The following is a 13,763-nucleotide window of genomic DNA, read 5'->3' as shown; positions in this document are numbered from 1 at the left end:
GTTCCCATCCTTCGTCCTTACAGCTGTGCGTGCTCTCTCGTACATGGCCATCACGACTCTGATCAACCATTCCTCCACTCCTAACTTCCTCAATGCCCATGCCATTACTTCGCGTGGGACCCTATCAAATGCTTTCTCCAGATCAACAAACCCAAAAAACAACTTATTCCTCTTCTCCATGTACTTCTCCTGCAATTGCCTTACAATAAAAATTGCATGTCGTTCCTCTTCCTGGCATAAATCCAAACTGCATTTCGTCAATCTTTACCTTCTTCCTTATCCTCTTCTCCAACACCCTTTCCAATACCTTCATTCCATGCTCCAATAACTTTATTGCTCTATAGGAGCCACAGTCCAGAGGGTCACCTTTCCCCTTGTACAGAGGGACGAGGGTACTCAGTTCCCAATCCACTGGAATGCGGCCTTCTTTCACCACCAGATTACAGATCTCTGTCATTCTCTTCACACCCCAACTTCCCGCTGCCTTCAACATATCTCCCACAACTCCCGTCGGCCCTCCTGCTTTTCTACTCTTCATTGCTCTTATAGCTTCCTCAACTTCCTTCTCAGTTATCTTCTCTGCTGGTCCTAAAACTGGGTTACTCTCGATGTTTCTATCCCATTCATTTTCTACATTCAACAGCCTTTCCATATATCTCTTCCATCTTCCTTTAATTCCATCTGAGTCCACAACGATTTGTCCCACTTCATCCTTCAAGCAACTCACCCCCGTCACATCAAATCTCTCTCTCGCTATCTGCTTTGCAATCCTGAATACCGCTCTCTTACCCTCCTCCAAATCCAAGCGTTCTCCAAACATTTTCCTATGGGCCTCCTGCACCTTTGCAACCTCTTTCTTTGCAGCCTTCTTGGCTTCCTTATAACTTTCATGTGCAGCCTCTTCTTCCACCGTATCCTTCACCTTTTGCCATTCCTTGAACTTCTTCCTCTTCTCTTCAATCGTCTTTCCAACTTCATCATCCCACCACCATGTTTCCGAGTTCCTCGGTGGTCCTTTTGTCCATCCACATACCTCACCAACGGCTCCCAATAGACTATCTTTCATTGACATCCAACCAATTTCAAGCTCAACCACATCATCTTCAACCATACTCAGCCTCTCTCTTCATGCTTCCTTCACTGTCGCCTCTTTCAACCTCCACACCTTCATCCTCGGTTGGTACTTCACCCGCCGAATTCTCCGCGCACCTTTCACCCTTATATCGCAGACAACCAGGTGGTGCTGCGAAACAGTCTCCTCCCCTGGGATCACCTTTGTGTCACGGAGGTTTCCCCTATCTCGCTGACGCACCGTCAGGTAGTCAATGGTTGTCGTCAACCCACCTGACATGTATGTAATAAGCTTATTATTCGCTTTCTGAAATTGAGTATTACAGAGCAACAAATCAGCTCCATCAGCAAACTCCAAGATCCTTTCACCTTCTCCATTTCTCACACCATATCCATAACCCCCATGGACTCCCTCAAAACCGTCTGGACTCCTTCCCACATGTCCATTCAAGTCTCCTCCAACCACAACAACTTCCTCATCTTTCACATTTTCCATCAACTTCTCCATCGCACACCAGAACATGTTCTTCTCTTCATCGCTTCGACCGACCTGCGGGGCATATCCCGAGATGACGTTCACCAAGAGATTTCCGATCACAATTCTCACCATCATCAACCTTTCACTCACTCTAGTCACACTCACTACACTGTCTACAAACTCCTCAGAAAACATTACACCAACACCATGCACGCCTTCCGGGCACCCTTGCCACATAAACTTGTACTTCTGCCCCTGCCTTCCCTTCACCATTCTCACACCACTTCCCTTCCACCGTGTCTCCTGCACACAACATATGTCCACTCTTCTTCTGACCAATGTTTCAACCACTTCTCCAGATCTCCCTGTCATTGTCCCTACATTCCATGTACCAAACCTCAGAAACCGATCTCCACGTGGGGCATCAGACGATTGGTCATCATAAATGGAAAAATTTCCTCCCTTGCTTCGATCGGGTTCCCCACCTTGAATTTTAATGAGAGGGGGTGAGGACCCCCATGGGGTACTTTGGGCTGTACCCTGCCCATCAGTTGTACTCATCATGGTTTCCTTTTGAGGCGATGTTTTTATGGCCGGATGCCCTTCCTGACGCCAACCCTTTTAGTCGCCTTTTACGACACGCAGGGATACGGTGTACCTATTCTGACCGGGGTACACACCGGGGATTGCTGGAATTATAGATAGATGATATCTCCGACTCTCTGGAAAATCCTCTTTATCTCTTTGCTGATGACTCCACCTTCTGCCGTACCATCTGTCATCCCTCTGATCAGCAAGCGGCAGCTTCTTCACTCTGCAGATCTGGATACAATCACAAACTGGTCCAACACGTGGAGCATGTCTTTCAATCCGGAAAACAATCTCACACTCTTACTCTGTCTCTCCGAAAGGACTGTTGGAAAAACCCCATATCTACTTTCTCAACAATCCTCTGGAAGAAGTCCTTTCATTCAAGCTTCTGGGTCTCACTATCTGCCATGATCTTTCCTGGGAAAGCCACATTTCCAACCTCGCCTCCAAAGACAGTCGCCGACTGGGAATCCTCCATCGTGCAAAGTCCTTCCTTGACACACCTGAGCTCCTGACCACATACAAAGCTTTCGTCCACAGCATGATGAAGAACTGCTCTCCCCTCTGGGCTGGTGCTCCCACCTCTCACCTTTTCCGGCTTCATGCTGTGGAAACCAAGGCATTTAGGATCATTGGTATCTCCAAAGATGAGTATGATACTTTGGGCCTCTCACTATCTCACCACAGGCAGGTCGGTTGTCTTTCTGTCTTCTACCATCTCCTCTTCAGTCTCGCCCCCCCTGCCCCCACCATATTTCCGCAGGGTGCTCAAGGTCCTTAAATATCAAGTGAAACCAACACCAATTTGGCTGAAGAATTGGTAAATAATTCTGAAACTTTTGTTTCTATGGAATTTACAGGCAATTGGCTGTACAATATAGTGATTGCCTGTCCAGGACATCCATACTATGAAGAGCAACTTCGTGGAGAGAAGTATTTTGATAAATGAGGCTTTTAGGAACGATCAGCTGCACTGGCTGTGGAACCGTCCGAATGAATATTATACAGAATGCGTATGAAAGGTTCCACCCTGATGGAACAAGTGTGTGTCTAAAGCTGCAGAGTAACTTTAAAAGTATCTTGAATACCAACTCCCCGATAGAGATGCCGAGAAACATTTCCCATTTGATTCATCTTCAGGATTTTGTGGGGTGGGGTGGGGGTTCAAAGGTCAACATTAGCCACAAAATTCACGTTTTGACTTTCCTAAATGTTGGTACTTCAACCATTCCAGCATATAATTCGCAAAATGATGGTTTACCGTGACACCTACAGATTGACAACACACGGACTAGTTTGGGGCCTTTTCTTGAGATTCCACCTGGGGTCAAAGGTCAAAATCGGACACGAATTTCAGGTTTCTGACAGGCCGAGCATTCACATTTCAACTGGTCCATAAAACAATTGGCACAAACATACATTGCAGAATAAAGTTGGTAAACATTTGTCTTGTATTTTCCTTTTGCTATTACAAGGGTCAAAGGGTGCCGATCTCTGTGATTCTAGTTATTTACTTTGTTCTGAATAATTGCAGATTGTTTCTAAGAGTATCATTTCGTAAATGTATAATCAGCCCATGTCACAACAACGAGTTAGAGAACTGTTGAATCATAATTACACTTATACGGAGTATCTTCAGACCAAAAATGATTTAAATGACCCAAACATCCATTGACGTCACACTCACTCACGTCCTGTACAATGACGATGCAGAAATACATTGAGCAATCAAAATTTGCCTGGTGTTGGCTTAATGGTCAGGGTGGTGGGTTTGGCATCCTAGGATACTGAGTTCAAAACCCACTCGGCTGTTGAATTAATATCAGGTGGGGTTGAAGCTGCCTGTCTTCCTTTTAAGGTTGGCAAAATGAGTGCCAGCTTGCTGGTATCCTATGTCAGAGTGGCATCCCATCCAGGATTGTGTCCTATAGCCAAGGAGACTGCTTAGGCAGTACCAACGCTCTGCACAGAGCATGGTCCCAATGGATGGATGGATGGATCAAAATGATATTAATTAAACAGTTACTTTATTCATGTTTTTTTTTACATCCACGTAGAGAATAATTGCTGTTTATCAGTCCTGACGACCCTAGACACGAGGGGTCCCCGCTAAAGACCCCCAACGCACGAGATTCCGTTTGGGTGTCGCGTCTTTATCAGATTTGACATTGATAGATCATTGAAGGATGAACGCCGTGTACCGATACTAATTTAGCTGCTTTTTGATGTCAGCATTATGGTAATGTGCAGGATAATAAATGGCAGGTACGGTAACATAATACGTATGTATGAATGTCATTAAGGAGTTTGGTTGCGTGCGAGCAGGATGAGCCTTGCGATTTAAACAGGTGCTCATTCGGACAGTGGGTCTCAAAGGATCAGACGTTCCCCCACCCTTACTACTTACTCCTCAAAGTGTTGTCTACTGTCGGGAGCCGGGATCTGCTCTGGCTTCCAGTGGGCGTTCGTGACGGCTAAACCGCAGGACTTTGGGATTCAGTTGCATGTCAGTGCGGCGCAGTTTCAAGGTCAAGGGATAAAGGGGTGAAGTGGAGGGGGGAGAGAGGGATCGCATTTTACTGTGTGGTGTGCGTGGATGTGCTGACATACTACATCTTTACATATATATATATATATATATATATATATATATATATATATATATATATATATATATATATATATATATATATGATAACGGTGATGAAAGAGTCTGCGCACACCACACCGATGGGTACGGTCATTCATCCGACGCAGTGTGTGTTCCGAGTTCAGTGGTTCCACCAACTGCTTCCAAGGGGTCTCGCGAGCTGGATCCTCCGGTCATGTCCTCGATCGTCGGCACTACCCCAGCTCGGCCACTGGGGGGCTGCGCGCTCGCACACAAACCACGCACAAACGGGCTCAGTGCGCAGAGAGCGCCTGCCAAGAGCGCAACGCGCGGGTCTGTGCTCGCTTGCTGCGGGACAAGCCGCATCGCCTCGTTCGCTCAATCATCTGCTTGCAAACTTGTCGGACCTTGGAACACCTAATATCGGGACATTTTACGGGGTCAGGAGATTGGGATCTCAAAAAGGTTGCAGCCGATTCGCACCCCGTGCGAGGGGCGTGGGAGAGGAGGGTTAGTGGGAACACAGCTTCATTCGACGGAGATACCAGGGTTGAGAAGGGTGAGCAAGCTCTTTTAGTCCGGAGACGTGCTCTGTTACATTCGGAGAAGACCAATCTGTTACTTTCTCGTGCCGGGCTCTCATCACACCACCGTCCTCCCTTGTGTGAGGGGCTTTTGGCCATGGACCCCGGTTGTTTGATTCCATGGCGCGGTGCGCTCCGTGCGCGGCTCCGAGCACGCAACGAAGCCCACGAGCTCGAGCACTGAGTGCAACCAAACCCCACGTGTCTCCATATCGTGCAGGTAATGTGTGCTTTCCTTGACATGCCCTGCAGCACCTCTCTCTCTCTCTCTCTCTCTCTCTCTCTCTCTCTCTCTCTCTCTCTCTCTCTCTCTCTCTCTCTCTCTCTCTCCGTCTCTCCCGTCTCTCTCGTCTCTCTCGTCTCTCTCTCTCTCTCTCTCTCTCTCTCTCTCTCTCTCTCTCTCTCTCTCTCTCTCTCTCTCTCTCTCTCTCTCTCTGTCTCTGTCTCTGTCTCTGTCTCTCTGTCTCTCTCTCTGTCTCTGTCTCTGTCTGCCTCTCTCTCTCTCTCTCTCTCTCTCTCTCTCTCTCTCTCTCTCTCTCTCTCTCTCTCTCTCTCTCTCTCTCTCTCTCTCTCTCTCTCTTTCTCTCTCTCTCTCCCCCCTCTCTCTTGCTTTTTCTTTGTCTATCCATGTAGTATTTGTGTTTCTCGGCGTCTGTTTTACTCTCCCTACCTGCCGCTCCATCTGAGTGTCTTGTCTCAATCCATGCATCCAGCCGATGGTTTCGGTCCATCAATCGATCCAATGGATGCTGTCTCGAAATACTTGCTCATTGCTAAATGATGGCCAGGATCTTAGTGATCCTACAGACGATCCATGAATATTCAGAGGGATGCAAAACTTAATGTTATTTGTCAATTTAACGTACATCAGATTCCTCTCTCTCTCTCTCTCTCTCTCTCTCTCTCTCTCTCTCTCTCTCTCTGGTCTCTCTCTCTGTCTCTCTGTCTCTCTCTCTCTCTCTCTCTCTCTCTCTCTCTCTCTCTCTCTCTCTCTCTCTCTCTCTCTCTCTCTCTCTCTCTCTCTGTCTCTCTGTCTCTCTGTCTTTCTGTCTCTCTGTCTCTGTCTCTGTCTCTCTTTCTCTCTCTCCCTTCCTCTCTCTCCCTTCCTCTCTCTCCCTTCCTCTCTCTCTCTCTCTCTCTCTCTCTCTCTCTCTCTCTCTCTCTCTCTCTCTCTCTCTCTCTCTCTCTCTCTCTCTCTCTCTCTCTCTCTCTCTCTCTCTCCCTCTCCCCTCTCTCTTTCTTGCAAAAATAAAAACGCAAAATTCTGCTCTAAAATATTCATGTGTTTAATGAATAATTAATCTCTGGTTTTTCTGTACAGAACAGCATGAAATCATGTTCTCGCATAGCTAACAAACATAAAACGCAATTACGATGCAGATATTTCCACCTACATTTCACACCAGCAGAGATTTCACACCTCCATTGTGACGTCGTGGTTAATGGTGGCACAACATCAACTGAGAGTTCATATGTGGGTGCAGCTGCACTGACTGCAGGCACAACTGCACTGACTACTTGTGCAGCTGCACTAGATGCGGCTACAGCCTGGTGCTCTTAAACCAAGGTGTGTTTGCCAAAGTGGGCGATGGAATGCGACAACGTAATCCTCGGCACTTGAACGTCATGCACTGTCAATTATTTTTGGTTTGGAATTCAACAATTCTCAGCAATCTGAAAAAGGATAAGGTGCGAAAGTTGAAACATGGGCTCGTGAGCACGTTCACAAAAACACACACACACACACACACACACACACACACACACACACACACACACACACACACACACACACACACACACACACACACCAAGGTGGCAGTTTACAGTTGTTCCAGGAATCGAATTGTGCGTGCGTGCATTTTGTGGTGCTTGGGTTTTCGTGCTTTGCTCTTCAATATCCAAGAGGCAGATCCTTTTGGGTCTTCCAGCATGTTAGGTTGTGCCTCAGTGAGCATGTCAAGGCAAAACCACAAACAATTAGTTTGGTTAAGGTTCCTACGCCACAGCGTGTCCACATCGACCCGTTACGACAGTCGCCAATCCGACCATTTGCAGAGGGAGCACACATGAGACATCTTCGCAATAACAAACTCGAATCAATGCTTCTTGAAGCATTTACCTTCTGGAGTGAACAACTGTTGTTAATTACAATTATTTCAAAGGTTATTCACCCAACTCGAGCGATGTCGCCATTATTGATCCTGAAGGTGCTGCAGGTGCTGAAGGGCCATTGTGCCATTTTATATTCCTTCGAAAAATAATTACTTTTTGGGGGGGGAGAAGTGGATTTGGGGTGAACTTTGGTGTTGTTGTACAAAATGAGCTAAATTTTTGTGTATATATATATTTTTTACTTGCTGGTATAAATAAAAATAATATATATTACAATTTTTATTTGTGCCAGCACTTTCCTTTGATGATGATGTTGAGATATCACTCGCTGGCTCGATGGTAGAGAGGTAAGCACACTCACCTTTAAGCTGTGTAGCCTGTGTTCAAATCTTAACGCAGTTGTAAACTGTCGTCCTGGTGTTTCACAGGCAGGGTGATTCATCAATTCATGTGCCGTCCCTCGGATGGATGTTCACCTGGAGTCATCCACCGGCGTTAGTCGGTGAGGACGTCATAGATTCCACGGTGTCCTTCGCGAAGAGTAGGCGAGCCATCGCCGGCACCCTCAACAAATTCCAAATCCTTGTCTTAACTACTGCTGGGAAAGCAATGGCCAACCACCCAGTAGCCTATAATCCTTGCCAAGAAACGCTTCGGCAACACTGACGCTCTGTAACTTAGTATGGTACATCAGAATGAGAATCAGAATCCTAATCCTTCACCTATCCCATCCATCAACCTCCATCAACCTCCAACTTGTCATCACAGTTCACATTCCACTGGCCCATCCAATTACCACGATTGTTTTAGTGATGTGACCGAGTCACTTGTAACCCCGGTGGAATAAAATGATATTTTGTTTTGAGAGAGATCTCGTGGAAAAAGAAAAATAAATCGATAAAGGAGCAATTCAAAGTGAAAACATTGTTGGCTTTTCCAAGCACGCTTTGTTATGCCACAGATGCTGCCGGGCTTGCCATCAAAGCCTTCAGCTTCTGCGATCTTCCACATCAACAAACTCTTCTTCTCCTTCTTCTTTGCCATACCTGACTTCACATGTTGACGCCCTCGATTCGTGCAAGGGAATCTTTTTTTCCAAACAGTCAGATGTGCTCCATATTTTGTGCTTTTCCATAGCAGTGCATTCCCAGCAGGCACCTGTTTTTGGGCCAGGTATATTTATTTTTCCCAACATTTGGCAATGGCGGGTGGTCATTCAGAGTCTGATCGCTTCGCACAACCGTATGCAAGAAACCTCCTTTGAAAAGGATATTACAACCATATGATATCTTCAATTACTAATTGCTTTCCTTGATGTCTCTGCCTGAGAGGCGGAAGGATCGCACGTGACGCGAGAAAATCTGCTGGCAAGGTTGAAAATCATTATGGAATGTTAATGAAACTTTCCTTTCCATTTAAGTCCATTTCTATATATTTTACATGTCTAAATGAGATGTGGCCCAATAATGCTTCATTTGCTCCAATTCCAGGGATTCCAGGTGCTACTGTTTGCATTTCCACCGGTCTCAAAGCCTTGTCCTTTATACCCTTCCAATATTCTTGAATATTAAAGGGAAAAGTAATTAGTTTTGATGAAAATTTTCTGTTGAACCAAATGCGGTGAATCTTTTCAAACTGAACTAGAGTATGTTACAGGCAACCGGTGTCATGCTAAGAGACTGTGCGGTTTATGTGGGAGGAAACTCCTTACGCATTATTTATTTATTTTACTGAAATGATTTTCCTCGCCGTTGTACAAGCAGTAATTTGTTTTTTTCTTTCCCACAGCCCTCTAACAGCTATCAATGTCTCACATTTGCTGAACAGGCAGAAGAATGTCCGAGAGTCGTGAAAACATGAATGTGGGGAATGGGAGTATATGCAAGGGACCAAATATGTACTTTTCCTTGTATCATCGCTTGTGCAATGCATGACTTGTCCTAACTCAGGGATTGGATATTTTCCAATGTATCTGGGGAGGACAAAAATATATATATAACAATGTTAGCACATAAGATAAGTGTAGAGTAAGCTGAGATCATAATGACCTCTCCGAACCCTCCTCCACTCCGATACCAATAACCTCCTCGGTCCTGGTTATATGATCAGCATCCTTGACATCTGCACCACAGTGGCTGATGGTATGATGGGAAATTATTAAATATTGCTCCAATTCTATACTTCATACTCTGTTACAGGGTGTCGGTGCTGCCAAAGCATTTTCCTGGTAACGGTTATATGGGGTGGTTTGCCATTGCTTTCCTTGCAGTAGATTGTGCAGGAATTTGTTTCAGGGTGCCGGCAATGGCTCGTCTACTCTTCTCAAAGGACACCGTGGGATCTTTAATGTCCACCAGTTAATGCTGGTAGATAGGATGCCCAATTAAATACCAATCCGAAGGACGACGCACACATTGATCACCCCACCTGTGAAACACCGGGATGGCACTTTATAGTAGGATCGGGATTTTAACCCAGGCTAGACAGCTTAGAGACCAAATTGCATACCTCATCCATCCTACTCACCACATACTGTATATGCAGAGGAGAGGAGGAGATTGGGACCATACTCTGTGCAGAGCTTGGTGCTGCTTAAGCAGTCCCCTTGGCTATTGGGCATATATATATATATATATATATATATATATATATATATATATATATATATATATATATATATATATACATATATATATATACATACACACACACACACACACACACACACACACACACACACACACACACACACACACACACACACACACAATAGACTACTATTTATTTTTTTTTTTTTTAGGTGTTTCTGCGGGGATTATTCCCTGTAATAATGTTTATTATTGTAACAAATATTTAAAATTTTTAATAATATATGCCCTTCATTCTTTTCGGGCTGCTTAGATTCTTCATTCTTTTCATTATATATACATATATATATATATATATATATATATATATATATATATATATATATATATATTATTATAATATTATCTTCATATATATATATATATATATATATATATATATATATATATATATATATATATATATATATATATATATATATATATATATATATATATGAATATATATATATATATATATATATATATATATATATATATATATATATTATATATTCTTATATATATATATATATATATATTATATATATATATATATATATATATATATATATATATATATATATATATATATATCTTCATTCTTTTCGGGATATAATTTGCCAAAATGAGAGAACTGTCTGACTTTGAAAGGAGACAAATGATTGGTCTTCGCAGGGCTGGGTGTTCTGTCAACAAAACCTCAAAACTTCTTAAAGTATTGAGAGGACCAGTCTCCAGAGTATTGATAGTGTGGAAAAAAGAGAAACATTTCCAAACAAGTCTCGCAGTGGTCAGAAGTGTAAGATGGATAATCGGGAGGTGCAAAAATTGCTGCAGAACTGAAGACACACTTAACCCAAACAATTCCAATTAAAACAACTCGTCGTGAGTTGCACAAAATGGATTTTCATGACAGGGTTGCCATATAGGCAAAGCTTTGATTATGAAAATAAATGCGTTATCCTGTAAAACGAGGTGCATGGAAGGGATGGAACACAAGGACTGGACTTTGGACAAGTGGAGAAATGTAATATGTTCAGATGAGTCCTCCTTCACCATATTTACAACAAATGGTGGATTGTACATTTGGAAACAGCCTAAGGATGCCAACAACCCCCAACTACCTTCGACCAGCAGTCAAGCTTGGAAGAAGCTCTGCTCGGGTTGGGCAACAATCTCACGGAAATTGTTATCGCCGATTATTACAACACTGTGCATGGCAGAGGAACTGCTAATAACTCTGAAGCCATCATTATAGTAACCAGTTGCTTGCGATGATATAAATCTTGTTTCCTGGAGGAGGTGCTATCTTCCAAGGTTATAATGTTCCAATACACATGACTGTAAATACTGCATTAAATCCTTGTTGGAAGAACAGGAGAAGTAAAACATTTTCCTGGCATGGTCCATCACCAGATTTAAATATTATTCAGTCCTTGTGATCAATTGCCGAGGACAAGCTCAGGAGCACATTTCCCCAACCAATGTCCCTCAAGGAAGTTGAAGCCTTTCCCATTGAGGAATGGTGAATATACCTCGACAAGATGTTCAAAACTTGTACCAGCAATCTCACACAGGATTGATTATGCATTGTCTGCGAGGGGGATTTTCACTTGTGTCATATACAGGACTGTATATTTTCATTTACGGATGCTCTCTGATGGTTCTGTGTTGTTTTTCTCCAGAGTATTGGCTTCGATGTCCATCCACACACAAAATTGCAACTTTCTACATCAACCGGAAGGTACCGATCTTCAATATCAGTCAGTGAGTCACTGGTTAGAAAGAGCTTACTATATTACTAACGGGGTGAGCTGACACATTGTGTAAGCAGACTATCCTGTATCAGAGTGGTGATGTCCATTGGCACACAATTTTTCAACTTTCTACATCATGCGGAAAGCACCGATCTTTAATGTGAGTCAGTAAATCAGTGGTTAGAAAGAGCTTTATATATTAGAATATATATATATATATATTAGAATATATATATATATTAGAATATATATATATTAGAATATATATATATTAGAATATATATATATATATATATATATATATATATATATATATATATATATATATATATATATATATATGTATGTGTGAGTTCATATATATATATATATATATATATATATATATCTTCTTCTTCTTCTTCTTCTTCTTCTTCTTTCGGCTGCTCCCGTTCGGGGTCGCCACAGCGGATCATCCGTATGATCCGCATAGTGATTTGGCACATGTTTTACACCGGATGCCCTTCCTGACGCAACCCTGGTCGCCTCTTACAACACAGGGATATGGTACACCTATTTTAACCGGGGCATACACCGGCCCAGTACACTGGTACTCATTTCGCCGACCTCGGAAGGATGACAGGCTGAGTCAACCCCCTGGTGTATTAATTCAGTGGCGCAACGGGGCTTGAACTCAGGACCGCTTGGATCCCAAGCCGCTGCCCTAACCACTGCGCCAACACCAGGCTGGTATAACACCCTATATATATATGTATATATATATGTATATATATATATATATATATATATATATATATATATATATATATATATATATATATTTACAGTAGACGAGGCGAAAGTCGTCACCATCGGGACCGAGAAAAAAGTGACGACTTAGAAATGTGACGACTTACGCGTATGCGAACATTCATGATGACTGTGGGGTGAAGGATGAAGTCGCGCATGGCCTGGACACATATGTGTGAGAGCCGGCTATTGTACCAAAAGGAAAACACAATCCTCGGGGCATAGGTGAGGGTGAGTTGGTGAGATGGAAAGTGATCAAGCAAAGATGGAATTCATGAATCAGTTTATCAAAAGTAAAGATAATGAACAACTCTGAAAGACAACTCGTATACCATCAGTGATGGTATGGTGACAAATTACATGACACACAGTCATCGTGGTGATGATTACCACTCAATGCCTATGTGTAAGTGAGTGCGGTAATGTACAAAACAAGCCAAGATAAAACCATGATCGGACTTCAACACTAAGCTCGATCGATCCTTTACTGCTTCGCGAAGTAATCCGTAATGTTTGACTGCCTCAAACTCTTGGGCATCTGGTGCATGAGAAAGGATTCAAACCGGTCATTGTATTCCATGATGTTGGCTGGGCAATCCTCCACCAAAAGACAGTATCGGCCGAATATTTGGCCGAATCAACCGAATCGGCCAAATCCGAATATTTGGCTGAGCCGACATTTGCCGAAACCAGATGATAGGCACGTCATCGACATCTTCAAAGGACACACATTTCACGCATTTCACACTTCCCACCGGCCTCATGATCTTCTCCACTTGTCCAAATATCTTGCCCTTATTCTTCAAGATATCGTTCAATGTCTGCTGTTTGATGTCCAACTACTCAGCTATGTCTGTTTTCTTCATCAGTGGATTTTCCTCACAAAACTGGATAATGTCGTATTTTTCTTGGTAGGTTTTAGTTGTAAGCTTACGCTTAGTCGCCATTGTCCTGCCTGCAGTGTGATCAACGTGTGTACGCAGTTATAAATAACCTATCACTGGCGGTGTACACCAATGAGCGAGCATCACGATTCCATGAAATCGGACTTCTCACGAGGCAGCAGTTCCGTGTGACGAGTTAGGAGTGGTAATTTACTTGAGTTTCCATGACGTGGGAATGGACAACATCTGACGA

General features: G+C 43.3%; 1 protein-coding gene across 3 annotated transcripts in view; it reads left to right on the top strand.

Moving 5' to 3' along the window:
• The first annotated feature begins 5,042 nt into the window (after window positions 1-5,042).
• Window positions 5,043-13,763, top strand: part of LOC147022732 (leucine-rich repeat and fibronectin type III domain-containing protein 1-like) — a 250,562-nt gene continuing 241,841 nt past the window's right edge. For all 3 annotated transcript variants that reach the window (XM_085887526.1, XM_085887527.1, XM_085887528.1), the window contains exon 1: window positions 5,043-5,555. The gene's annotated coding sequence lies outside the window, so the exon portion shown is untranslated. The remainder of the gene's footprint in view (window positions 5,556-13,763) is intronic.

This window comes from Eptatretus burgeri, chromosome 7 (assembly GCF_056783735.1).
Source record: "Eptatretus burgeri isolate ZD-2024b chromosome 7, Ebu_testis_v1, whole genome shotgun sequence".
NCBI classification, from domain to species: domain Eukaryota; kingdom Metazoa; phylum Chordata; class Myxini; order Myxiniformes; family Myxinidae; genus Eptatretus; species Eptatretus burgeri.
The sequence above is the reverse complement of the archived record's forward strand: the minus strand, read 5'-3'. Positions and strand labels throughout refer to the sequence as shown.